A 26,309-nucleotide genomic window follows, 5' to 3' on the forward strand; every position below is an offset into this window, starting at 1 on the left:
TAGTTTTTGTTTGTTTATTATCATAGTATTGATAACCCTGGCTCATTCTGTTCTACCCAGAATCTTACATATTTTTATGCAGTTGTCTCATTAGATAATTGCCATGATGTCATAAGAAGAAAAAGGTCAAGAAGATCTTGCAATATTGTTGAGATGACCAATAATATCTAACAATGAAGATCTGGATCTCTAGGCTTGCTAGAACTTTTCCAACCTTCCACAACTGAGAAAATGACCAAAAGAAGAAGGGGGAACTAAGAGGTTTAATATACAAAGTTACAATGATCATTCTATATATAAAAGTAGAACTTTCATCCACAATGTCTATAGCAGATACTCATGTAGCAATGAGCAAAAAAAAGAGCAAGGTCTTGGTCCATAACTTATTGCTTCCCAATTTTTCCTAGTTTCCCAAATGAACACATGAAAGTCAAATATGATAATCAATCTTGTCAAACACTCCACCTCTATTTATCCTGCTTTCAATTTTCTTGTGCCCAAACCTTCTAATCCAAGCATACCTGAAGCCATTTTCCACTAGAAAGCTTTCAAACTCTGTTGCCTGCTATTGTTTCTCTGTCAAATGTAGGTGATAGTGATTAACTCCTTGCTCTTGCAAGGTCTGAATAAATAGCTTTTTCTTTTCTCTTTGGGGTTTCTTATTTCTATTACTTATTTCTTCAGTATTCAGCTGGCAATCATATAGTTTAGGGAAGTCTTTTTAACCCCTTGAAGAGAAGCCTAATGCACATAAAGAATGTTAGAATTATTTTATTAGGAGTATGCAATTAATGCTGACATGCTAACTCATATTTGAGCTAAGAGTCCACTGTAAAGTCAGAGCTACATATATTCAATTTACAAGTAATACAGGATTTCATGGTCAGTCTTACTTTATGACATAAAATAATAGAAGAATCAGAAATAGGAGTTTTGATTATTCTTACTGAGTTATTCTGTTTTTATTGGGAGACAATAAAACAAACATATATATGGTGGGTATATATTGGATAATTGAGTATAATATAGACTTTTTTCCCACAGTTCAGCTATTGTGAATTGTGCTAGGATAAATACTGATGTGGCTATGTCCTATATATACACAATGGAATATTATTCAGCATTAAAAGAGAATAAAATCATGACATTTGCAGGTAAATGGATGGAGTTAGAGAATATAATGCTAAGTGAAGTTAGCCAATCCCAAAAAACCAAATGCCAAATATTTTCTCTGATGTAAGGATGCTGATTCATAATGGGGTGAGGGGGCAGAGCATGGGAGGATTAAAGGAACTCTAGATAGGGCAAAGGGATGGGAGGGAAAGGGTGTTGGCATGGGGATAAAAAAGACGGTGGAATGAGATAGACATCATTACCCTAAGTACATGTATAAAGACAAGAATGGTGTGACTATAATATGTGCACAACCAGAGATATAAAAAAATTCTATTCTATATTTGAAATATGAGTTATAATGTATTCTGCTGTCATATTTAACAAATTAGAATAAAAATAAATAAATAAGAATATAGACTTTGTTTCCACCTGACCAGTACAAAATGCAATGAACTGTGACCCTGTATTCCTGGAGTAAACATTTCTTACTGTCAATGTTTTCTCTAATTATAGAACATTGAGAAGGTCTCTGAAGTGGAGTAGGAGAGATTAAGAAGTCCAGTGAGATGTACTTGTTTACTTAGAACTTTATATCAATTTTTTAAAATGATTTTTGAGTTAGTATATTCCTTCTGACATTGATAGTTAATTTATAGGCCTGCAGGCAATTTCCCATCCTTGTACCCTGAAATAACTCTTAAGCATTGCCAACACTGGACTAGTCCCTGTCAGTCTTGAACTCTGTGGTTGGTAAGGAAAACTCTAATGATGGGATAAGGCTGGCATGATTAAAGCTGTTCCATAGTCCCCAGTGTCCAGTGATTTCTGACTTTTCAATACAAAGCTCTTTCTAGTGTGCCTGTCACTCCAGGGGACTGTGTACTTAGCAAAATAGAACAAACTGATATGTACAATGTAAACAGCATCAGGCAAATAAAAAATAAGAGGTATGTATAATTGTGTTATTTACATGAATCCACTGGTGATTTTAAAAACTTAAATTCAATAGAACTTCTTCTAAAACCGATGTGTTGAGATTTATGTAACATTTATCAGATGTAACTTCCATGTATCACAAAGCCTTTTCTAAAACTAGAAAAAAAATAATAGATTTTTCCACATCCTTGAACAATCTTCACCCCATGAAAACCAAAGATATATGTGTTTAGTGAACTTAATCCCCTGAGTGTATTTCCATAGATCTTTTCATTTATAGCTGAAGTACATGTTAAACTTTTGTGTAAGTTAAGGGGCTAAGAAGTTTTGAAAACTTTTTTCTCAGATATAGAAATCAATAGGCTTTCTGTTTATGGGTATGGGATTCAGCAGAATCCAACATTTCTTGCTAGTTGCATTCCTACCATGAGTTAGACATTCAAATCCTTTATAATGCATTTGAGATTTTAGATTACAAGTATATTCTAATATAAAAATTATTTTAAAATTTATAAATGTCACAACTATAATAATCCATTAATAATTTACACTACCTACTGGATGATTACAAGTCATGTGGCCAAGGTGTGCCAATCACAGAATCTTTCTTTTCTAGATAGTGATAAGTCCAAGAGACTGTGACTCATTGATTTCCCCTGAAAATTTTCAAAATGATATAAAAGCTTCATTTTCTCTCTAGTCACAATATTGTATAGATATATTTACATGGCACAACATAGCCATCATTCCAAATTTATGCAATAAGAGAAAATGAAGCAAGTACTGGAAAAGATTCAAAAGTAAAATATATAGAGAGTCCCAGAAGTATCAATGCAATACTTCAATATACTGTTACACAAATGCCTTCTTTTCCTAGTCATGGCAACCACTACACCTTCCATTATTTTCTTAATGAAAAAGGATAGGATTATTAAACCTGACAAATACAAAAATCAACACCTAGTGAAGAAGTGTGAAAAGTTGCTGAAAAAACTTGCGGCAGAATATGACTTTGGGTTTCCTTTATCCTTATTAAGTGGTAATCTTTGCAGCTGGCTCAATAATTGCCTGTTGCACTTTGGAAGCTCAAATCATGTAACTGTTGAAGCTAAACTATTGGGAAATTTGCTAGAATAAAGTCAATATTTTAGATTATTTTAGCTACTTGTTTTATACATGATTACACAAAGTTTCAAATTCACAAGAAGGCATGCACTGTTGCATCTATAAATAGACCCATCCACACAAACTCAGGTATATGGTGGAATATACAAACTACAACTGAGGTGAAATTAAATATATAAATGTTGCAGAAAAGCACAACAAATTGCCACTGTTCTGTAAATAATAGTTCCACCCCTTTTTGTTCTTTTAAGCTATTAATAAATGAATGGCTTTTGGCAAAGCTTTTGCAGATGTAGATGAGAAAGCTTGGGGATTAGCTCCAGTGTGTTGAGTGGAGAGATCATTACCTTCTTGGATTTCTTTTTGGTTTGGAGCATAGTACTAATAAGAGGACATGATCCCTGGTGAAATCTATTTGAAGGGAGAAACAGATTTGCTGTGTTTGTTGGCCTCAGGTTCATTCCTACTCTTGGCCACATGTTTAGTTTAGGATTTTAGATCAATTCGGAAAGAATGTGGATTAATCAAAGGAAGGACATTCTCCCAAACAAAACAAAGCAAAACAAATTCAAAGCTCATGATATATTTGTAGAAGCATATTTGTTTGTGTCTAGTATGAAATACAAGGGCACAAAAAGTAAAACCATGCAGTAATCAAAGCTCTACCAGAACTCTAAATATGAAGCCATGGTAAAATGACAGCACCTACAAATGTACCTTATTCATGACTTAATCACTGATGAGTTGTTAGCATTCTTTCCATTTCCATTTCTACTCTAAGGAGACAATATGTATGCAACAAGATTTAATACTGTCCTTTAAATTAGTTTAAATTATTAATAAATTTTAAGAGCAGTTTTGTTTACAGAAAAATCGAAGACCCTGCAAAGTTCCATTTTTTCAGGATTTCTGATGGTTCTTAACTTGCATTGTTGTGCTACAGTTGTTACAACTGATGAGTCCACACTGACATGTTACTACTAACCAAATTTCACAGGCATTAGGATTTACTACATATTGCATTACAGTTCCTTAGGTTTTGACAAATGCCTAATGCCATGTGTCCAGCATTGCAGTATCCTACAAAAAGAATAGTTACACTGCCATATTTTGCCCTTGTGTGCCATCTAATCATTTTTCCTCTGAAATAATAGTTTCCTCTATTCACTCTTGCCTTTTCTATGTTGTTTATTTAGAATTATACACTATGTCCATTTTCCAGATTTTTTTTCCACTTAGAAATACACATTTCAAGCCCCTGTGCATCTTTATTGGCTTGGCAGATTTTTATTTACATCCTGGAATAATATCCCATTGTATGGATGTACCACAGTTTATCTATTACTCTATTGAAGAGCATGTTGGTTGCTTTAAATTTGGGGCAATTATGAGTAAAACTAGTATAAATATCTATGTTCAGATTTTTGTGTGGACACAAGTTTTCAATTCATTTTAGTAAAAGCCTTGGAGCATGGTTGTTGGATCATATGGTGGGATGATATTTAGCTTTGTTAGAAACTGCCAAACTTTCTTCCAAAGTGTACACACTGTTTCGAATTCTGACCAATAATGAATGAGAGTACCTCTTATTTCACTTCTTCACCAGAGTTTGGTGTAAGCATTCTAGAATTTACTATTCTAATAATTGTGTATTGGTATGCCCTTTTTTAAAATTTGAAATTCTCAAATAGCAGATGATTTTAAAAATTTTTATTGTTTTTTTTAAATACATGACAGTGAAATGCATTACAATTTTTATTACACATATAGAGCACAATTTTTCATATCTTTGTAAATAATGTATGTTCATGCCAATTCATGTCTTTATACATGTACTTTGTTTTTGTTATTTTTTTTGCATTACAATTCTTATTACATATATATACCACAATTTTTCATACCTCTGCTTGTAGGCTGAATTTTCATATGCTTATTGGTCTTTTGTATATCTTCTTTAATGAGCTATCCCTTCAAATCATTTGTCTCTGTTTTCTTGGGTTTATTTGATTGATGTTTTAGGTTTGTTGTTTGTTTTTCTGTTTTAAGAGTTCCTTGTGTATTTTGTGTAGTCAGCTTTGATCAGAAGTGTGTTTTGTAACAATGTTTTTCCTCTAGTCTGTAGGTTGTGATTTTCTTTTCTTAATAACATCTTTTGCTTGGGAATATTTGAGAGAGGACTCTATGAAAGATGAGAATCCTAGAGATTAGACAACCCAATGGTAGATGGAGTGCAGGTAACAATGCTAAAGGCCAGAATGCCCCAAAGTCTGGGACACCCCAACCAAATGGTATATTCAGAGAGACAATGGGACACCTCATGTCTCAAATACTCTGTCTTCTCTCCAAAGAGGTAATTATACATTGACATCCTGAGATGACTCTTCCATTAAATCTTAATTAATGGGGTTTATGTTGAAGCAGAGGAATTAAGAAAAGGACACTGACTTTATTCTGTAACATGGCTTGACCCAAATATAAATTATAGAATGGACACTCGTCCTGTAAATGGGAAGGAAAATGAATAGAGGTCTATCAAGCTTTTCAATCCTCTTCAGACTGTTTAAAAATGGTCATTCAAGGGTTATTATATTAAACCATTATTCTCAAAATCACTTGGTGCAAATGGACAAATGAACATCTTTCCCTTCAGAGAGTTCTAAAGAAGAGGACACACAGCGGTGATATTTGACATGGATCCACCTCAGTATGACAAGGTGCCACCTGAACATTTGATTTCATGGTAACTATGATGGGTAGATTCTGCCTTGTCCATCTCCAACTGTCTAAGCCTCCCCTGTGTATCCATCCTGTGTCTCATGATAAATATCAGTGACAGGCTAGGTTTGGGGCTCTGGATTTCTAAATTTGGCATGCACTCAGTTTAGTGAGCATCTGTATCTTTCTTATCCCCTATCTATAGGGATCCAATACCTGGTCTTCCATGACACATGACTAAACCAGTCAGGGTCACTCCAGGTGAACCTGGGCTGGCATGAAATAATGACAGAAAGAAAGAGAAATATCTTTTTCTTTGGGTTCTGTGATGGCCTCTCTGACCCAGCTCCCACAAAGGAGGCAAGGCAGGCAAGAGAGAGAGGGAGCACACCTTAAACCCAGGTTTTATTGGGGGAGACTGTTCCATGGAACATTCTATCCCATAGAAGGCAAAAGGGTAGGATTACAAAAAAAACAAAGAGGCAGCCCACTCCAACTGGGTAATGCCCACTTCCAGAGCTGTACCTTTTTATCCAAGTGGAGGTAAAGACCACTTGCATTGCAGGGTACAATACCAGTCCAGTGACTCTTTACTCAGGACTTAAACTTGTGTGCATAGCTCCGGTTCAGGGTGGCTACTGACACTGGTCTATGAAAAATATAAAAACAGAGGGTCTGTCTTTGTGTCTTTTCCATGTCTAGTCTCACAAGACACTTCCTTTTCTGTTTCTTGATTAAAGGGGATATCTGGAACATCTATGACTTTCTGAAAAGAAACCTGTAAACCCCAGTGTTGATTCTTGCACCAATTGACAGTCAAGATTCTAACAAAGAGTTCTGCAAATAGTACTTTATTAACCAAGCTTTGGAAAGCTCAAGGATGGCTTTTTCTCAAGTTGGATACACATAGAAAGTACTCTTTTCTCCACTCATTAAAGTCTACCTCTGATTAAAGACAAATTAAAGGATTTATTAACTAGATAGTTCTCCAAAATATGATTATCCCAGTCATTTAAAAAAGAAATTTTCTTCTGTAAGTGTGTCTTCCTCTATTGATTACTTCTTAAAGTGGGAAAAGGTATTAACTTCCTTTAAAAAGGTATTATCTTTTCCCTTACAGTGGGAAAATTTAAAACTTTCATTTACTGGACCTTTGATACACCCTTCTCAGAGATGTTTAGACTAAGTTCTTTTGTGTATGAGATGTACAATTTCCACTTGTTTTGACTAAATCACACTTTTGGAAGTACAGATTTAAAATTAAGGATTTTTAGGACTAAGATGAACATATAAACCATCTAGCTTTTTTTTAAAAAAATGACAAATAGTGAATCTAGTTGGAAGATATAAAATGTTTGTTTCTATTCTTGTGTATGCTTGTTATATATGTATATTATTGTATATTGTGTCTACATGGTATTGAATTGGTTTAGAAATAAAAGAAAGTTGATAAATTGAAAAGACATGAACACAAATGCCATTTAGTCCCCAGCACAGGACTTAGATACATTTTTAACAAATAAATTAATCTAAATTTATTGTGTATCCAGACACAATAGTGCATGCCTGTAATCCCAATGACTCAGGAGTCTAAGGCAGATGGATCACAGGTTCAAGACCAGCCTCAGCAACATATTGAGGCCCTAAATAACTTAGCAAGACTCTGCCTCAAAAAAAAAAACAAAGAGAGGCCGTGTGGCTCAGTAGTAAAGTGTCCCTGGGCTCAATCCCAGTACATAAGAAAATAAAATAAAATTTGGGGGAAGATAAATGTAAAGATGCCTAAAAATTTTAACATACATTATTATTTGGTAGATTATTAGCAAGTGGGATTGTAACTATGTTTTTAAGATGTCTAAAGTACAATGTACATTGTTCTTAGTGTTTTATGTTTAAAGGAAAAATGGCTTAATATGTTATCTATGCTTGTCTGACATCTTGGTTTTCATTCATAACCTGAAAATAGCTGCTAAAGATGGAAAACATCGTTTTTCCCATAAATTTGATACATATATGTGAATGCATTGATTAGAGAAACATCTGAATCATCTGTTATTTAAAATACTAAAACATCAGTTTCTAAATATAAATTCAAGGACTCTTAAATTCTTAATTATATTTGTATTTATATATAGATATATGTGGGTCTAATAATGTATTAATAAATTGCTTATATAAAAATGTCTTTTGCAAAGCATAGATTTTTAATTTTAATGAAATACAACTTGTCCTCATTTTTTATTTTTCTTTCAAGCATTGTGTTTTTACCAAAAACTAAAAACTCATTGTCAAACTAAAGATCTCCTTGGTTTCCCCTATTTTATATTCTGGAAGTTTTATAGCTTTGTGTTTTATATTTAGAACTCTAATCTGAATTACTTTTTCTTAGTGATATTGCATCAATATTTCATTAAAAATAATGAAAATATTATCTTTACGCATCATATATATCATAATATAATAATTATTACTATTTTCTTATTTTTGTGACCACCTAGTTGTTTGAGCTCCATGTGTTGAAAATAACCTCTTTTCCTTTTAAGTGACTTTGTTCCTTTGCAGAAGATTAGTTCACTAATTTTATTTATTTATGGGTTTTCTATTCTGTTCCATGGCTATTTTTTGCCTATTCTTTAACAAATAACTGACCATTTAATTTTTTACTATGATTTTATAATAAGTATTGAAGAAAGATAGTGTCTTATTGATTTGTTCTTAATTATTCTGATCTTTGTCCTTTTCATATATAAACTTTATAATGAATTTTTCAAAATCTGCAAAATAACTAGCACAGATTTTGATTAGAATTGTCCTTCCCTTTCTATTTTTAAAAAATATTATTTTCTACTATTAAATTGATTAAATTTCATTGAATGTTTTAAATAATTTCTTATAATTTTAGTTCTTTAATCCTTTAAGATATTCCTCTTCAATATTTTTTCTTCAAAGGACTTAACTTACAATTGACAATTAAAATGAATTATAAGGTGCACAGTTTGCAAATGTAAAAGTTCTCATAAAATATGGTAGATTGGGTCAGGCACAGTGGCATAACCCAGTTATCCCAGTGGCTCCAGAGGCTGAGGCAAGAGAACCACAAGTTCAAAGCCAGCATTAGAAATGATGAGGCACTAAGCAATTCATTGAGATCCTATATTTAAAGAGAATAAAAATATAAAATAAGGCTGGAGATGTGTCTCAGGGGTCTAGTGCCCTGAGTTTAGTTCCTGTTACCAAAAAAAAAAAAAAAGGTATATTTGAAAGAATGTTACACTACACATTGAATTTTTGTGTCAATAATCCCTGAAGTCCTGTTTTTTTTGTTTTTCATTTTGTTTTCTTTTTATTTTTATTTTATTAATCCTCTGGATACCGAAAGATTTTATTGCAGCTTTAAAAAGAAATAAGCCTAAATTATCATCTTAAATATTCCACTTAAAATTGAAAATTGAACATTAACTACAGTTTTTATATAAATTTTTATTCTCTAAAATGGCTATGGTAGTAACTATATTAAAAGTTTGGCATAAAACTTAAAGTAAGACAAAATACAGGAGGACTTAATACATGAAATCTGGCTTTCAAAAAATATCTTCCTTTTTTCTGCTCAATTGTAACTACCAATACAGACAAAAGTACCATTTGGTTTTGGACAAATATGCTATCTCTAAAGTATCCATAGCAAATTAAAAATGATGTATGATATGTCTTAAGGTTTTTATTTTTAAAGTCAGAAACCCAAAATGGAATGTACACGAGTACTTGATAAGAAATAATATTGCAATAGAAGTCTATTGTATTAAAATACAAGTGTGAACTTAATCCTGTGGTTTAATATTCTTTCAGGTGATGCCATAGTTTAGTTTATTGTTTGATGTAGCTTCACATGTTCAATAATAATAGTCTGTTACTTATGTTACTTTCTTCCTAATATTATTTTAGTATAATATCAACTTTCCTCAAACTTTTAAAAAATTATCCTAATATTTCCTTGTAATAATTTCTAACATAGAATTAAACACATATGTCCAAAATCTCTGTTAATAGCTCACTTTAACTGTGGTGAGTAATTTTTGCCTTCTGCTATACTTGTATGCTATCCTTAAGTACCAAATAAAACCAATCTTCCAATGGCAGCAACTCTGAAAAGTTGAAAAAAAATTTCCTTATCATAATATCTACTCTATCCCAAAAAGTGATTCTCATAGGATTTATTTGATGGGTTTTGAAGTAGTTTTGCATGATGGAAACTCTAAATCATATATAGATAAATGTTGCATACAATGTTATAAAATAAATTGAGCTGGAATTTTCATATAACATCAACTCCAGGCAACAGAACTTATAGTGTTCACTCTATTATAGGTTAAATATTGCAGGAAACAGCAGATTATAAAAGTTATTTGGATATTTATGAAATCATGCTGAAAATTATACAATGAGCATATATATATAATTTACATAAAAACAAATAGTTGAATTATTTGAAGGTTCAAGTTTAAAAAATAATTATGTAATGTAGAAAGTATCAAAACTTTTCATTATTGTTTTAAAAAAACTTTATATTTTGCAATAATTATTTTCAGGAAGGTTCAAAGAAATGCATTGTGGGGTCTAGGGTGGGGGCTCTGGCTCAGCTGTAGAGCGCTTGCCTAGGATGTGCAAAGTCCTGAGTTTTATCCTCAGCACAACATAAAAATAAATACATAAAATAAAGGTATTGTGTCCAATTAAAAAAATAAATATTAAAAAAATATATTTAAGAAATACATAGCAGGGTCTATGTACCCTTTCTCCAGCTGCTTTCAATTAATATTAATTTGCATAATTGATACAACAATGTCAAAATCAGAAAAATAATATTTACATAATCTGCATGACTTATTTAAATGTCACCAGTTCTTCATGAACTTGTGTTTGTATGTGTATGTAGTTGTACAAAATCTTATCATGTGTGTGCTTTTGTACAAATATCACTGTTATGGTTTAGGTATGTGTCCAGAACAATAGAGGTAGAAGTCTATTGACTGAAACATCTGAAACCATGAGCCCTAAATACATGTTTCCTTCTCTACATTGTTCTTGTCAGGTTTTTGGGTCACAATGGCAAAAAAGCTGACTAAAAATATCACAATCAGATATTGATCAATACCAACACCATAATATTCCCTAATTCTAAATAATTGTAGCCACAGTCACCTCCACAACTCCATTATCAAAATTACTCCATTTTTCTGTCAGTTCACAGATATCATATTAATCAAATCAGGCAATATGCATCCTTTCAAGATTTTTTTCACCCTTCAAGTAAAAAATTTCTTAAGTCTTATCCAAGGAATATTAATGTATCATTTGGTTAATTCCTTTATATCGTCAAGAAGTTTTCCATAGTATGGATGTACCCATGTTTGTTTAACCACTCACCCAACAAAGGACATTTGGGGGGTTTCAGTGTGAGGTTTTTATGAATAAAATTCTAATCTTATTTCTCTGATGCAAATTGCTTAAATCCATGTGCTAAAATATAAGTGCTTCTGAGTTTACCTCTGTATGGAAGAGGAGGAATAGTTCTGAGGGCAAATACTCCACAGCCTAAATACAATGCCCCTCAACTTCTATCTGAACTTCTGCTATTTCCATCAAGCTTTTAAAAAGGAAATGAGCTTAGGTCACAAACTCTTGGACAACTTTCACGCTCCATTCCTTACTTTGTGGGAATGTCCTCTCTCATTCTCCATTTTCAGTTGTACTTTTTTTCCCTTCTTTCTATCATACCTTGTATTTCCCCAAAAGCAAACCAGTCTTAAAAAAAAAAAGAAAAAGAAAGTAAGAAAGAAATCCAAAAAAAATCAAGGTCTATAAACAATTCTGTGTTATGACTAATAATAGAAAATAGACCTTGGATAACAGAACATGAACTTGAGTATATAAAGGGAAGAAAAATAGAGAATAAAATTAGTACTAATTTGTATAAAATTATTCTGTGTTGTGTGAACACTGAAAAAATTCAAATTACTTTGCATAATATACACTAATATGATGCCACCTATAGATTCATAAACCCCAGTAGCAATGAGCATGATTATCACCCACATCTTTGTTTCTTATGCTAATCTGATAAAACAACCTAGGCTTTCTTAAAGAAATAGTTGATTCTAGCACTAGAAAACGAAATATAAATTATGACCCTGTCTCATTTTTACTCAAGAAGTAACAAATATTCAAAACAAGCCAACGAACTATATTTTGGGGTACTCTTCAAGGGACACAGTAGATACAATAACTAACAAAGAAAAACAGAAAATAAAAGATTATACCTAATATACTAACAAAGAAAGTGAAAGGAAATAATGAAAAATAATTAAGTCTTATAAAATCATAAAAATAGAATAAAAGACAGAGGAGCAAGAGAAACATATTGTGAGATTAATAGACTTCACACCACCTACACTCACTATCAAATTAATTTTACGTCATTTAAATATCCCAGGTAAAATCTGAGAATGATAGATTAGATATAAAATGTCAAATAACCACTGTACACAATAATTTAAGTCTGTAACATGAAGTTCTATAGATGCGGAGCCATAATTCTCTAGATAACCTTGTTATTTTAAAAAGAAAAAAAATAATATGATGGTAACATTATCAATATTTCAATTTAAATGAAAATCTGTTGTCAGGGAAATAATTTGTAACCTGTATTATAGATGTGTGCCAATCGCTTATTATTAAGACATCTATTTAAATGAAGAAGGGACCATGAAACTTAAATATGAAGGATATTAAATGAGCTCAATTTCAAAAAGACAAAAATGCTAAGTTTGAAATTATACTGTTACATTTTGAAAAGGTTAAATGAGCCATTTCTAAATGGTTCTTAGAAGATATATGAAAAGAAATAACAAATAATAGAGAAGAGTCCTGAAAGTAAGTGAAAATTAACTTACCAAGCACTGTATGATGCATGAAAGTAGAGAAGGGGGCTAATCATTTTGGCTATTACCAATAAACTAGTAAGTTAATTTCTCATTCATTTTTAGAGTTGTCTCATTAATATCTTAATTAAATTCATAATGGAATTTGATGAGGCATTATCAGGTTTTGATGCAAGATGTCTTTTATGTGCAATTTGAAGAACCAAGGAATAAATGTTCATTTTAGATATGATCTAGTAAAAACATTATGTAATTTGGGAACTTGCCAATCCATGCTGCCATATGAACAGCCATGTGATTTTTTCCTCTACGGCTGCTTCTTGATTTTTTTTGGTTATTATAATCTCTGGTTTATAACAATATGATCATTTGAGAATTTCAATATTAATACTTTCCTTGAGGAACACAGAATAAGGGTTTCTGATTCTGCACAATTTGAGGTTGATTCCTTGCCCACACTATTTGCTTGTTACCTGAATGAGTTTGGCTTCTGAGCTTCATCTATATAATTGCTCAAAACCACTAACTTCCCTGAGTTTAGAGGTAAAATCTTTCTTGGTTCAAGCATTACCTTCTATTATTGCCTCGCCTTTCTGGCTCACCACTATTTCTAGCAATCATCACTATCTGTAATCGCCCAGGATTTTAAGCAGTCTTTGAAAATTTAAACCATGATGCATATATAGGTTGATATGGAAAAAGTTCTGGAGTTAAAGCAAGTGACATTGTTTTTCAGATTGGCCACAGAGAGCTGAGTTAGATGAAGAACTAGAATAAAGATCAAGTAGTGAATCAATATTGTTGCCCAAACTCTAAGAATCATTTATATCATCTCAACTCCACACACTGTCTTGAGATCTGGAAGTCTAGCAGGAGACCCAGACATCTCTCCTGGAGAAGATGTGGTCACACTCTGAATGCAGTGAGACTGTGGGACAATTTGACTCTGAACTTCACACACACAAAAAAAAAAAATTCTTGGTAGTTTCTTGGATAAAAGCAGTGTTTCTTGTCATCCGAATAGTAAGTAGGTTCAGCCTCAGCCTATAACTGAGAAACTCAGACTTTCTTTCCTATAGTTCTGCCAGTTTTTTATGTAGATTTCTCATTCACTTTGTAAGAGCCAGTTGTTATTAAAGTACAGTGTCCTTTGTGGGGGAAGAATATCCTGACTACTTTAAAAGCTTTTTTGCCTTTGTCAGATATCAACTGACTAAATCTATATACCTCTGTTTCTGGGATCTCTATTCTGTTTCTTTAATCTTTGAATCTACTCTGTTGCCATCACCACACTGGCTTGATCATAGAAGCTTTATATTGTCTTAAAATTGTGTGGTAGTCCAAATTTATTTTTTTTCTTCAGTATTACATTGATTATCTTACATTTATTGTATTTCCATATAAACTAAAATAATTTTGTCAATAACTACAAACTAGCTTGTTGAGATTAATTTGGGATTATATTGAGTCTATAGTTCAAATTGGGAAGAATTTTTATCTTAAATTCAGCTTACTAATCAAAGGACATTATATGTTATTTATTTCTTTTATGATTTGTAGTTTTCAGTATACGGGTCATGTATAATTTCTTTTTAGATGTTTGTGTTTCACTATTGGTATATTTAAAGATATTTTCAAAATTTCAGACTTTAGTAGCCCATTGATACTATAAAGACACCAGTTGACTTTTATACAATAATTTTTGTATCCTGTGACATTAATATTCTCCCTTACTATTTTCAGGATCATTTTAGAGATTGATTAGGTTTTTCTTCATAGGTAGTCATATCTTCTGAAGAAAAATAAAATTTTCTTCCTTTTTCTTAGTTTGTATGCACTTCATACATACATAAATATATATACATATATATATTTCATTATATATATAATGCATATGTATATATGTACATATATGTATTGTATGTATGTATAATGATATACATATGTGTGTATATATGTATATATGTGTATATATATATTTCCCAAGCTATTATTTCCAACACAATATAGAAGCATCAGAAGAAGACACTGTTGCCCAATAATCTTGTAATCTTGAGAGCAAAGTATCTATTTTTTCATCATTGTGTTTAATGTTAGATGTAATTTTTCATAAATGATCTTTATCATTTTGAGGATGGTCCCTTCAGTTTTCAGTTTGGTTATAGATTTTACTGTGGATTTGGTATTTTCTGTGTAGCTTGATATAACCATATGTAGATTTTTGTTGTTCAGCTGGTTGTCATTGAACATTTAATTCACTGATTTTTTAATGTTAAGTCTGTTTTGCAAGCCTGGAATACATTTCACAGTGTACAATGTTTATACATTGGTGAGGCACTGTTTCTGTGGTTTTTTTAATCTGTGTTTATGGGAAGATAGTATTTAGTTTTCCTCTCTTATAATGTCTTTATTTAAGTTTGTTATTAGGTTATTTCTGGCATTATAGAATAACTTAGAGAGTGCTCCCTCTGTGCATTCTGGAATATATTTTGGACAAATGACATTTATTTCATAAAAGTTTAATAGAGCTCACTAGTGAAAGCCTCCAGATATGATGCTTTCTTCTTTTGAATTATTATGTTTTTACTAATCAGTGTTTTTGATAGGTAAAGAGCTAGTCAAGAAATTTAATTTCCTTCACATGAGTTTTGGTGGTTGGTCTTCCTAAGAATTGGACTATTACATCTAAATTATCAAATTTATGGCCACATAGTTTTTTGTAGTATTCATTTACTAACTGTTTATGTTACCAGCCTTTTATTTTTATTAGTAGTAATTTAGGCTTTTTATGGTTTCCTCTTGCTGCCCTATCTAAAGTTTTATCAATTTTACTGTTTATGTTTTGGAACCAGCTTGCAACACTGATGATTTTTAAAATAACTTCTGTTCTAATAATTATGGAGTAAAGATAATATGCATGTATGGTAGGTTTACTGATTTATTTATCTTCTTTTAAATTTTATTTTCCCCTACTAATTTTAGATTTAATTCATCTTTCTTACTTTCTTTACCTAAGGTGAAAACTTATGATAGATACTATAACCTTTTTAAATATGAACAATTCTGAATTCCCCAAATATAATTAGCCTTTAAATAAGAAAATATTTAGTAGTGCACTAATAATTATTTGAAGAAAGAATTAATTATTTTTGGAAGCTTATTTTCCTTTTGATAACTGCATAAAGAGACATCTCTGTACTTTCAATAATTGCTTTGACATATTGATTAATTTAGTTCAAAAATATTTTTCTAAAATTCCTTCAAGAATATATGACTTTTCTTCTCCCATGTCCCCTTTATCTTTCTTCTCCTTTTCCAATTCTCATTTATTAAGTACCTTGGCTTTTTAATCTTCCAAATTTTTTTCTCATGTTTTATATTTGAATTTTGTCCAAAAACCATTAATTAAATCAATATTCCAGTTGACAAAATAACTGTTTAACTGTGTCATATCAATAATCTAACAATCATTGCATTTAATATTTTAATGACAATATTTTACTTTTAGATCTCTATTTCATAGTAGATTATACATTATGGAACTAAAATAGCTTTTATCCTTGTTTCAGCATTAGTTGTGCTTATTTTAGTCTTCCCCCTCTGATCTATTGTCTACACACCTAGCTGCTTATTGCTTTTTGCTTTCCCTTCCCTGTGTTGGAATTCATCAAGTCAACTAATTCTGGCACATGTGCTTATAAAAGTAACAAAGACACTTTATCTGTTCATTAAAGACACTGCTTATAATATTGGTCATAGTCTTTTTCTACTAGAAATGGAGTAAAGATGCTACATGTTATAAGGTAGGTTTACTAATGATAACTTGTTAAGAGATCACCACCCCTCACTGATACCCATGTTTCCACTGACTTACATAGGCAGTATATAAAGTCACTAATGATACAAATTCATATACTTGGGGAATATGTAGAAATTGTATAATCTATGTGGCAATTATGAGTTTTCAGTGATTGTCCCCCTTGGTGGTATCTTTACAAATTCACATTATCATGTCAAATTAATAATCATTCACTCAGGATTAGATTGTGGAATTGTACATTTGTTTAGTTATAACTATACAAATAAAAATGACTGACTTAATTACTAATAATAGATTAAATAGGATGCAAACCTAGAACTTAAGGAAAAAAATCTGGTTTATTCACTTGGAATAGAAAGAGTATAAAAATACATGATGACTAATACTAGTTCCTCCACATTGTAAATATACAACCGATGGCAGATTTAAAAGATGGCCACGTGTGCATGTTAAACATATCAAAATGAAGTCCACTTTTATGTGTTATTGTAATGCACCAATTAAAAAAGAAATCAATTTAAAAAGATGGCTGTGGTGAAAATGATAATGCTTGAGATGAGTTAAATATGATTTAATATTTCAAGTATGCTTGACATGTTTTCATAAAAAGAAAATAATTTTCAATAGAGTTAACAATTTTGATAATTTCATATTGGACTCGTGTCATTTAAGAAAGCAAGGAAAAATCTTTTTAAATAATCCTGCAATAGAAACTGAAGGGAAAAAAAAGGTTAATCCTAAAGAGCGTTTTCTAAGACCTCTATAATTCCTTACAGATCTAAGTGAGCAAGCAGCATCACAAGGCAAGCTTGCCATATTTAAGCACTTGAGTCTGAACTAGTGACAAACAGAAGTGTAAGGCCCCATTTTTTTTACTTTTAAAATGCTTGACACAAGTAAAAACAGACAAAACAAAACAAAAACATTTAAAGGAGAGTGTAAAAATGTATCATAATAAAGGAGAGGCAGCACAATGCAACCATGGTTCTTAGATCAGGAACACAAAGGTTTTAAGAGCAGATACTGCTTAACAAAAAATAAATGGAAAAGCAATGAAGAATTTCACAGATACTTTTTTTTTCTTGGGAGTGGGGTGGGGTGCTGGGGATTGAATCCAGGGCCCTATGCATGTGAGGCAGGCACTCTACCAATGAACTATACCCGTGGCCTCTCAGACACTTTTGATGCAGTCTCTCAGAGGGAAAGAGGCAGATTCTACAACACATAAAGGATAATTTTTCAGGAAAGTATGTGTGTGTGGGTGTATGTGTATCCCTATTTATAATTTAGAATCTAAGTTTCTTTCAAAAATTTTCTGAATACTAAAATTTCAAAATTTTAAATCCCTAATGTGTGGCTGAAGCTGAAATATGCTGAAAACAACTTGTCCTACTTCAATGAAAGTGAAGTCATACCATTTCTTTAAATAAAGTCAGATCAATAAAAGAAACTATGTGCCATGTTGAGCTTTTTCTCTGAACTTAAAGGGCAAATGAATATTTTTTTTTGTTTCTTTTTGTTTTAGTTTCTTTTGTTGTTCTTTTTGGCAGAGTTTCATCTTGACTTTCTAGTTCCATATTAAATAATCACATTTTACTACTTTAAACTACAATGATCTTATTGGAAAGATAGATACACAGTACCATAAGAGACAGCCAACAGGATACAATTAAATAGGCGGTGAAGAAGACTGAGGACTTTTCTTACCCCTTACTACACTATTCAGAAGCATCACATATTTCTGCAACAATATAGAGCACTTGGGGTAATGGGATATCTTTGTTCATAAAGGCAGCACTGAAGAGAATGCCAACATCCTCTAGATGCATTGACTTGCATTGACTCTAAGAATTAAATGAAATGCTATTAAAATAACTAATTGCTAAACTGTTATGGGATGGCAGGAAAAGTATATTTATAGGTATATAAAATAGAAAAATTATAATACCTCTGAATTTTTACTATTGTTTTCATTGTTCTTGTTAGATCAGATCACAATACCTTGAAGAAACTTTAAAAACTTATTTTGTGATACAAAGTTCTGTAATGCAATATTAGGGAATGAAAATGATAAAGAAGAATGATAGGGTATAGTACACACTAACTTTGAGGAAAACATCATCTTGGGAATAGAAAAAAAACGAAAACAGAAATATAAATCTGAAAATGAGGTCAGACATTTTGCTAGTGAGTCCAGGCTCCAGTAACAATGTTTTACAATAATTGCTTATTCCTGACAGCTCTCAGCAGCTGACGAAAGTCTACGTTTTCCCTTTTCCTCATAGCTTAGTCCCTGATCTGTAACCTAAAAATCCTTTAATTAAGTAATTTAAAAAACATAAATGTCATCATTATCAGAAATTTTCTGAACTACACACATCTATAAAAAGATGTACTGTTACAAGGAAATTATTAGTTTTAGTACATGGTACACCTTTTAACATACATCAAGGACAGCATTTAAAAATAATCTCAGCTCAAGAGCATAATGAACTTGTATATTGTGTAAATATACACTTAGTCCATAGATTTAAAGTTAGCTTCAGTTATATTATAATATTGGGATTAAGGGAAGAGGTCATTTATATTTTATAAACCCAATATTTTATCATTGTATTACAATAATTTGCTTATTTTACTATCTTCTCTAAAACATTTTGAGATTGACCACTTTAATATTTACCAATCTATTATTTACTGATAAACATTTTCTTACACCTACATTAGGTTGTTTTTAATAAAATAATACTCAAATATAGCACATATAAATATTTTATGAATATGCATGAACACAGATTCATTAGAAATTAATCATTACAACTGAGCATTCACAATCAATGCATAAACATATATGAATTTCATTATTCTAATGAAATGACATTTCTTAGAACTTTAACCCCATATTTTAATAATAAAATTCATGTAAATGTGCATGTGTATTTATATATGCACATATGTGCACATATGCACACATTGACATACTTTTTGTCATATTTCTTGATAACATAGAGTAGATGTACTGATTTTCTAAATATGAATAAAACTGATTCAGATACTAATGGTAAGAAAACACATTTTATCAACTTAAAATTAAGCTTTAAAAGATCAGTGGTATAATAAAATAACAAAATGCTGTGAAATCTAGCAAAGAGAAAAAAAATTTATTAGTATGGAAGTGTCAGAGAAATATTCACAAAAGTGGTGACTTTGAAAGATAAGAATAATCCAAGTGTATGGTGTGTGTGCCTGCTTGTATCCCGGGGGAGTTATGTGCATTTAAATGGCAAATAAAGGAATAGCAAGCTAAATTATTAGCAATTGTTCGAATAATTAGTCATTTTGACACAAGTCATTTTATAATTATAAAGAAAATGACTGCTTTAAAGTTAAGCACATTATTCTATTAACTGATGTCTAAACATCTCTACTTTTAAGAGAGTCTTCTTAAATCTCAAAGTGGTAAAAATCAGATTACAATTTTAGCAGTTGTTATTCATAAAAGTCCAATTGGCACTATAATCATAACCATGAAATTGCAATAGCATCCTTCAGATGAGATTATACACCCTTGCACTTATGTATACAGAAAATAAAATAAAGTGCTATGATAGTAAAAGCAGAACAGATCAAAATTAGAAATGATTGATTTCAAATTCTGATTAGCTTATGTTTGAGATGAATAAAAATCTGTAATGTAGAAAGATGCTAGAGATGAATACTAGTCATTCTTCCACTGATTATTCCCCCTTTGCTTTAATTATGGAGTTAGAGAAAATTTGCAATAGAATTTGTTTGATATTGCTTCTTATTGAATGCTGTTTTTCAAAATGCAGTCCCTGGATACTCAACAGATTTTGAATTTAAGATAGTAAGCTTATTTTAATATTTGGTTAAATTAATGAAAATCTTAAAAATCAAATACAACATACTGCATCTAACTGATCATCTTATAATTACTTCCTCACAATTTTAGTATCTAATTTTATTTATAATCACTTTGATATCATAGAGTTCTATTTTAACTGCCACTACTTACTTATTGAAGGAGAACATTAAGAATAAACAAAGGAACAGAAAAAAGAGGGATTGGCATCCTGCTTGGGTTGATACAGACCTGCCTTGACTTACACTCAGCTCTATGTCCAGAGTCAAGATCCTCCAGGGCAAGTGGGAGTCAGGGGTTGATGGATTAGGACCTGCACTGTATCTCAGACATTTAATTTTAAAAAAGACATCAAGGCTGAGGATTTTCCATGCCAATGTGAAACTAAGAAAATGTAATATTTAATCATCTTGATATCAACTTATGACCAATTCAGAGCATGACTTTGCTACTACCTATGGTACTGAGATAGAAAAGGCTAGGCATTGAGAGCAGAGAAGGGGCAGTGAAGGTTATCAAGAGAGCAAGCAAAGAACAGCCATTCCATTTTAACATGCCCCAACATGTTATAGAACAGCTCCTCTTTCTCAGAAATGGCATACATTTTCATCTCACGGAAAGCAAATGCATAATTCATAATCTGGCCAGGGACCAACATGGGACAATTGAAATATCAAAAAACAATCAATTTTTGCAGCCTTTAAAAGCTGAGGTGTTGTAAGACTTAAGTGGCAAGACCCTTCTCAGGTATGCTGCTCTGGGAGTTCTGCATCTTTCTTTCCCTTATCTATTTAATAAAATCTCCCCTTCCTTACCTCAGCAGCATTCTCGGTGTTCATTATTTGAGTCAGTAGAACTGGAACCAGATCTCAACTCATCCAGGATTCCCAAATCCTATGATGGTAAGTCATTTGTACCTCATGCTCTTTGCCTTCAGTATCCTTTGGAGGAAAACTGGGCACTCACCAGCCACTTAAAAGTGATTAGAGCAGCTGTCAGTCTCAAGTCTTGGGTAAGGTGTCTCAGTTTCTATGGTTCCAAATCACCTACCCTATGGATCAGGCATAACCCTACACCATTTCCTACTTTTCTGTCCCAGCCTGGAGTAAGTAGGCAATCGTCCCTGATCATGACCTGCCCTTGAATGCAAGGATTTGGGTGAAGTTGAGAGTGAAGAAGAGTAACCTCTGACTGAGGCTCCTCTTCGGTGACTCTCCAAAATCCCTCTTCGGAGGCCATTTTCCACCAGTCCCTTGAAATATCCTGTTGTGGTTGGTGGATCATGGTGCTGAGAAATCTTCCTCTAGGTGGGCACCTCCCTAGGAGCCACCTGAACCTCCTCCCTTAGACTTGATCCTCCTGAGTGCTTCCCTAATAAATAAAAGTCTATCCACAGAAAGAGATATATACAATGAAGCGTGGCTAAGGCTAGGTCCACCTGGCACTCCTATCTGCAGAAAAACTGGGACAAGTTTGACCCACAGATGCTCAGAAAAAAGTGCCTGATATTTTTCTGTAGTCAGTTGTGGCCTCAATACAAATTCTCCAATGGAGAATCATGGTCACCAAAGGGAAGTATAAACTTTAGTACACTCTTGAAGCATAGTTTTTTTTTTTCCCCCATAAGAAGGAAGGAAAACAGTCTGAAGGTGCCCTATGTTCAGGCTTCTATTGCTCTGAGGGAGAATCCCAAATTACATCAGCAGTGTAAGACAGACCTTGCTAACATTGCTGCCATGATGAAGTCTAAGACTAAGGAGACATCTACCAGGGTAGTACAGTCAGAGAAATCCCAAGGATTCCCCAATCCTACTAACCCTTGCCAATAGTCCCCATGTCCTCCCTACTTAGGACTCGCATTGTTCACCCCTAAAGAAGGATAAAACCTACTGCCACTTTGGGAAATACCAGGAGAGGAGTTTGGGCCAACCAAGGTGAGATGATATGCATCTCAGTCATGCCCCTGCAACACAAAGTAGGGACAGATCTAATTAATTATCCATGTAGGGCACAGGTAGCTCCTAGGAATAATCATGAATGGGATATAAATGATAACAGAATGATTAGAAAATGAGATATTTTTAGGCTTTGGTCTTGAATGTCTCAGAAGATCAAAGCAGAAGCCTATCAATTAATATAATATATCTGAAATCCATCAGGGCCCTCAGGAGAACCACCCAACCTCTCTGGAGAAACTCAGGGAGGCATTGAGAAAGTACACCACAATATATCCTAAATTCACAGAGGGCCAAATAATTTTAAAGGATAAAGTTATTATTTAGTTAGCCTCAGACATTAGGAGGAAGTTAAAAAAATGGCATATGTCCCTGATCATTTCTTAGATGACATCATCTGGCTCGAAACATCTGTCTTTTACAACAGATTAGAAGGAGAGGAAGGAAAGGGAATGTAGAGATAGAAGGAAAGCTGAAGTACTGGTCATGGTCCTGCAGGGTGCAAGCTTCTTGGGTGATAAAGGAGGTAAATGGAATGGACCCCTAACAACAAAAGAAAATGATTTCTGCTGTGGAAAGGAGGGACATAACCAATGGGAATGCCAACAGGTTGAGTCACCACCATCAAGGCCTTGTCCTCTCTGTAAAGGTAATCTCTAGATGAATGAATGTCCCCTGTGGCACAGGTTTATAGGGCCATATTTCCCCAACCAGGTCTAAAGGGGACCAGGGTCAACCTTAGTGGTTCCTGAGCATCCCATTACCACCCATAAACCCTAGTATGATTCTCAGTAGGGAATGAAAGGGCCAGTTTCCTTCTGGACACTGGCACCAGCTTCTCTGCACCTATGTCTTACCCTGGACCCCTTCCTCTGATACTATGACTGTGGAGGGGTGTCTGGATGTCCTATCACTAGATATCGTACTCCCTCATTATGTTGTGAATGGGATGGGGTGATGTTTTATCATGCATTATTGACAGTCCCAAGTGTCTAATCTCTTATTGAGAAAAGATATACTCTCAAAACTTCAAGCCAATATCACCTTCAATGTGGGACCCCAGGGTCCATTATGTCTAGGTCTATTAGAATGTGATATACCCCTGATAAAATCTGAAGTATGGGCCACTGAGGGCAAAAGCAGATGAGCAAAGAGTGCAGTACAGGTAAAATAATTTTGAGGACTCTTCCATTTTCCAATACCAAAGTTAGAACCCCTTGTACTCAGAGCAAAATTATGTTTTTTGGAGATCATTCAAAACCTTAAACAACAGGGACTTCTAGTGTCTTGTAATAGCCCTTGCAGTACACCCAATTTAGGAGTCCAGAAACCAAACAGGGAGTGGTGCCTAATCCAAAACCTTAGGATAATCAATGAAGCAGTCATCACCCTTTATCCTATGATGCCCAACCCTTGTACTTTGTTTTCTGAGATCCCAGCTACCTCTGTTTCCTTTACTATATTAGATTTAAAGAATGCCTTTTTTCTGTATATCCCTAGCCAATCAATCACAATATCAATTTGCTCTTTAAGAATTAAGCAGTGGATGTCAATAAACCTAGACAGTGTTACCCCAATGATTCAGAGACAATCCCCACTTGTTTGGGTAAGTCCTGGCCAAGGACCTAGCAGAACTCAAGGACACATCATCTGTAGATGTCATCCTTCTATGGCTACCACCGACGTGTAATGTCAAATGGCCACTACAGTGCTCCTGAATTACCTAGCTGATAGAGGGTATATGGCTTTTAAAAAGAAAGCTCAACTATGCCAACCACAGGTTCATTATTTGAGTTACAAGTATCTTAAGGAATATGAAGATTAGGGAAAGAGAGGATTGTCACTATAGGATGATACCCTCTACCCCAAACCATATGACAACTTAAGATATTTTCTGGGGATAACTGGATAGTGTAGGCTTTAGATCCTTAGGTATGGAGAGATAGCCAGACCCTTTATCAACTCCTTAAGGAAGCCAAATCCTTAGGGGACAACAGTCCTAATATGGGAACCAGAATATGTTAAAAGTTTCAAAGCTGTAGGAGGCCTTACTTCAAGCTCCTACTCTCTTCCTGCTTACAGAAGAAAAATTTAAATTGCGACCTAAATGGGAGGAATGGTCTTAGGGCAATAACACAAAGGAATGGGCCAGCTCAACAGCTGGTAGTATAGCTTAGCAAAGAGTTTGATAAAGTATCTTAAGGATAGCCCCACTCACCACTGTGAGTGGTGGCTGCAGTAATCTTGTTGATCCCTGAGGCAATTAAGATAACCCTAGTAAGGGATATTACTGAATACACTTCTCATGATCTTTCAGAAGTTCTAAATGCTAAAGGGGGATTATGGATCTCCCATGGTCAACTTATAAAATCCCAGGCTTTGCTCCTAGAACAGCAAGTGCCTCAAATAAAAATTTGCTCATGTTAAAACTTTCCTCTGGAATCATTAGAAGAAAACCTGAACATGACTGTCAACAAGCCTTAGACATACATTATTCAGCCTGGGGAGACCTCCAAACTTTTCCACTGTCCAATCCAGATCGTACTATGCATGCAAATGAAAGTTCTTTTATGGAACAAGAAGATCACAAAGCTAGGTATGCCATGGTAAATTGATATGATACCTTAGAGGCACAATTTCTGCCCCCAGTTACAAATGCACAACTTGTGGAGTTAATAGCCCTAACTAGAGCACTTGACTTAGGAAAACAACAAAAAGTTAATATTTATACTGATTCTAAGTATGCTTATTTAATCCTTCATGCACATGCAGCAATCTGGAGGGAAAGGGGATCTCAAACAGCTGGAGTTACTCCTATAAAGAACTATGAGCAGATCTTAAAATTATTGGAAGCTGTCCATCTACCTAGTAATTCACTGCTGGGGACACCAAAAAGGAATAGATAAAATATTAGAAAGTAATAGGTGATCTGACCAACAAGCTAAGGAGGCTGCAAAGGGAAAATTGTGTTAGCCATCAACTTTAGCTCCTCTACTTTGGAGAGGACATCCTCTGGATATAATACCCCAATATACTCAAGAGGAACATGTTTTATCTAAAGGAGGCACTCTCCTTCGCTCTGGATCCACAGACAGAAAATAATAATGTTTGCCTACCTGCTAACTCCTGATGAAAAATTCTACATACCCCAAATCAGTCTTTCTATTGGGGAGAAGAAAATACTCTCAAGCTAACTTGAGAGTTATTTGAAGGAAAAGGCATACCTCCAAATGTTCATCAGCTGTTAAGGGCTTGTAAAATATGTCAAAGAAAGAACCCACTCAGAATAACCCACAGAATGACTCCAGGAGTTCAGAGAGCAGGAAACATCCCTGGAGAAAATTGGCAACTTGATTTCACCCGTATGCTTCAGAACAGCAGGTTCCAATATCTGTAATTCATGAGAGATACCTTTACTGGGTGGGTTGAGGCTTTTCCCTCCCAAACTAAACAAGCAGGAAAAGTGGTAAAGGTTTTACTACAAGATATTTTCCCTCAATCTGAATTGCCCAACAGCCTACAAAGCGATAATAAAGCAGCTTTCAAGGCACCTGTCACTTAGGGAATATCAAAAATCTTAAGCATAGAATATCATCTTTATTGTGCCCAGAGAAGTAAGTCTTTAGGAAAGGCAGAAAATGCTAATGATATTCTAAAGAGGCATTTGAGGAAACTCACTCAAAAAGCTCATTATTCTTGGCCCAAGATGCTTCTTCTAGCCCTCCTAGGAATCAGAAATATCCCAGGAAAATTGGGACTTTGTTGGTTCATGAAAGGCTAGTGACTCACCAGAGACAGAGATTCAACCAAGAGATTTTATT

The sequence above is a fragment of the Ictidomys tridecemlineatus genome, chromosome 7, assembly GCF_052094955.1.
Source record: "Ictidomys tridecemlineatus isolate mIctTri1 chromosome 7, mIctTri1.hap1, whole genome shotgun sequence".
NCBI lineage: Eukaryota > Metazoa > Chordata > Mammalia > Rodentia > Sciuridae > Ictidomys > Ictidomys tridecemlineatus.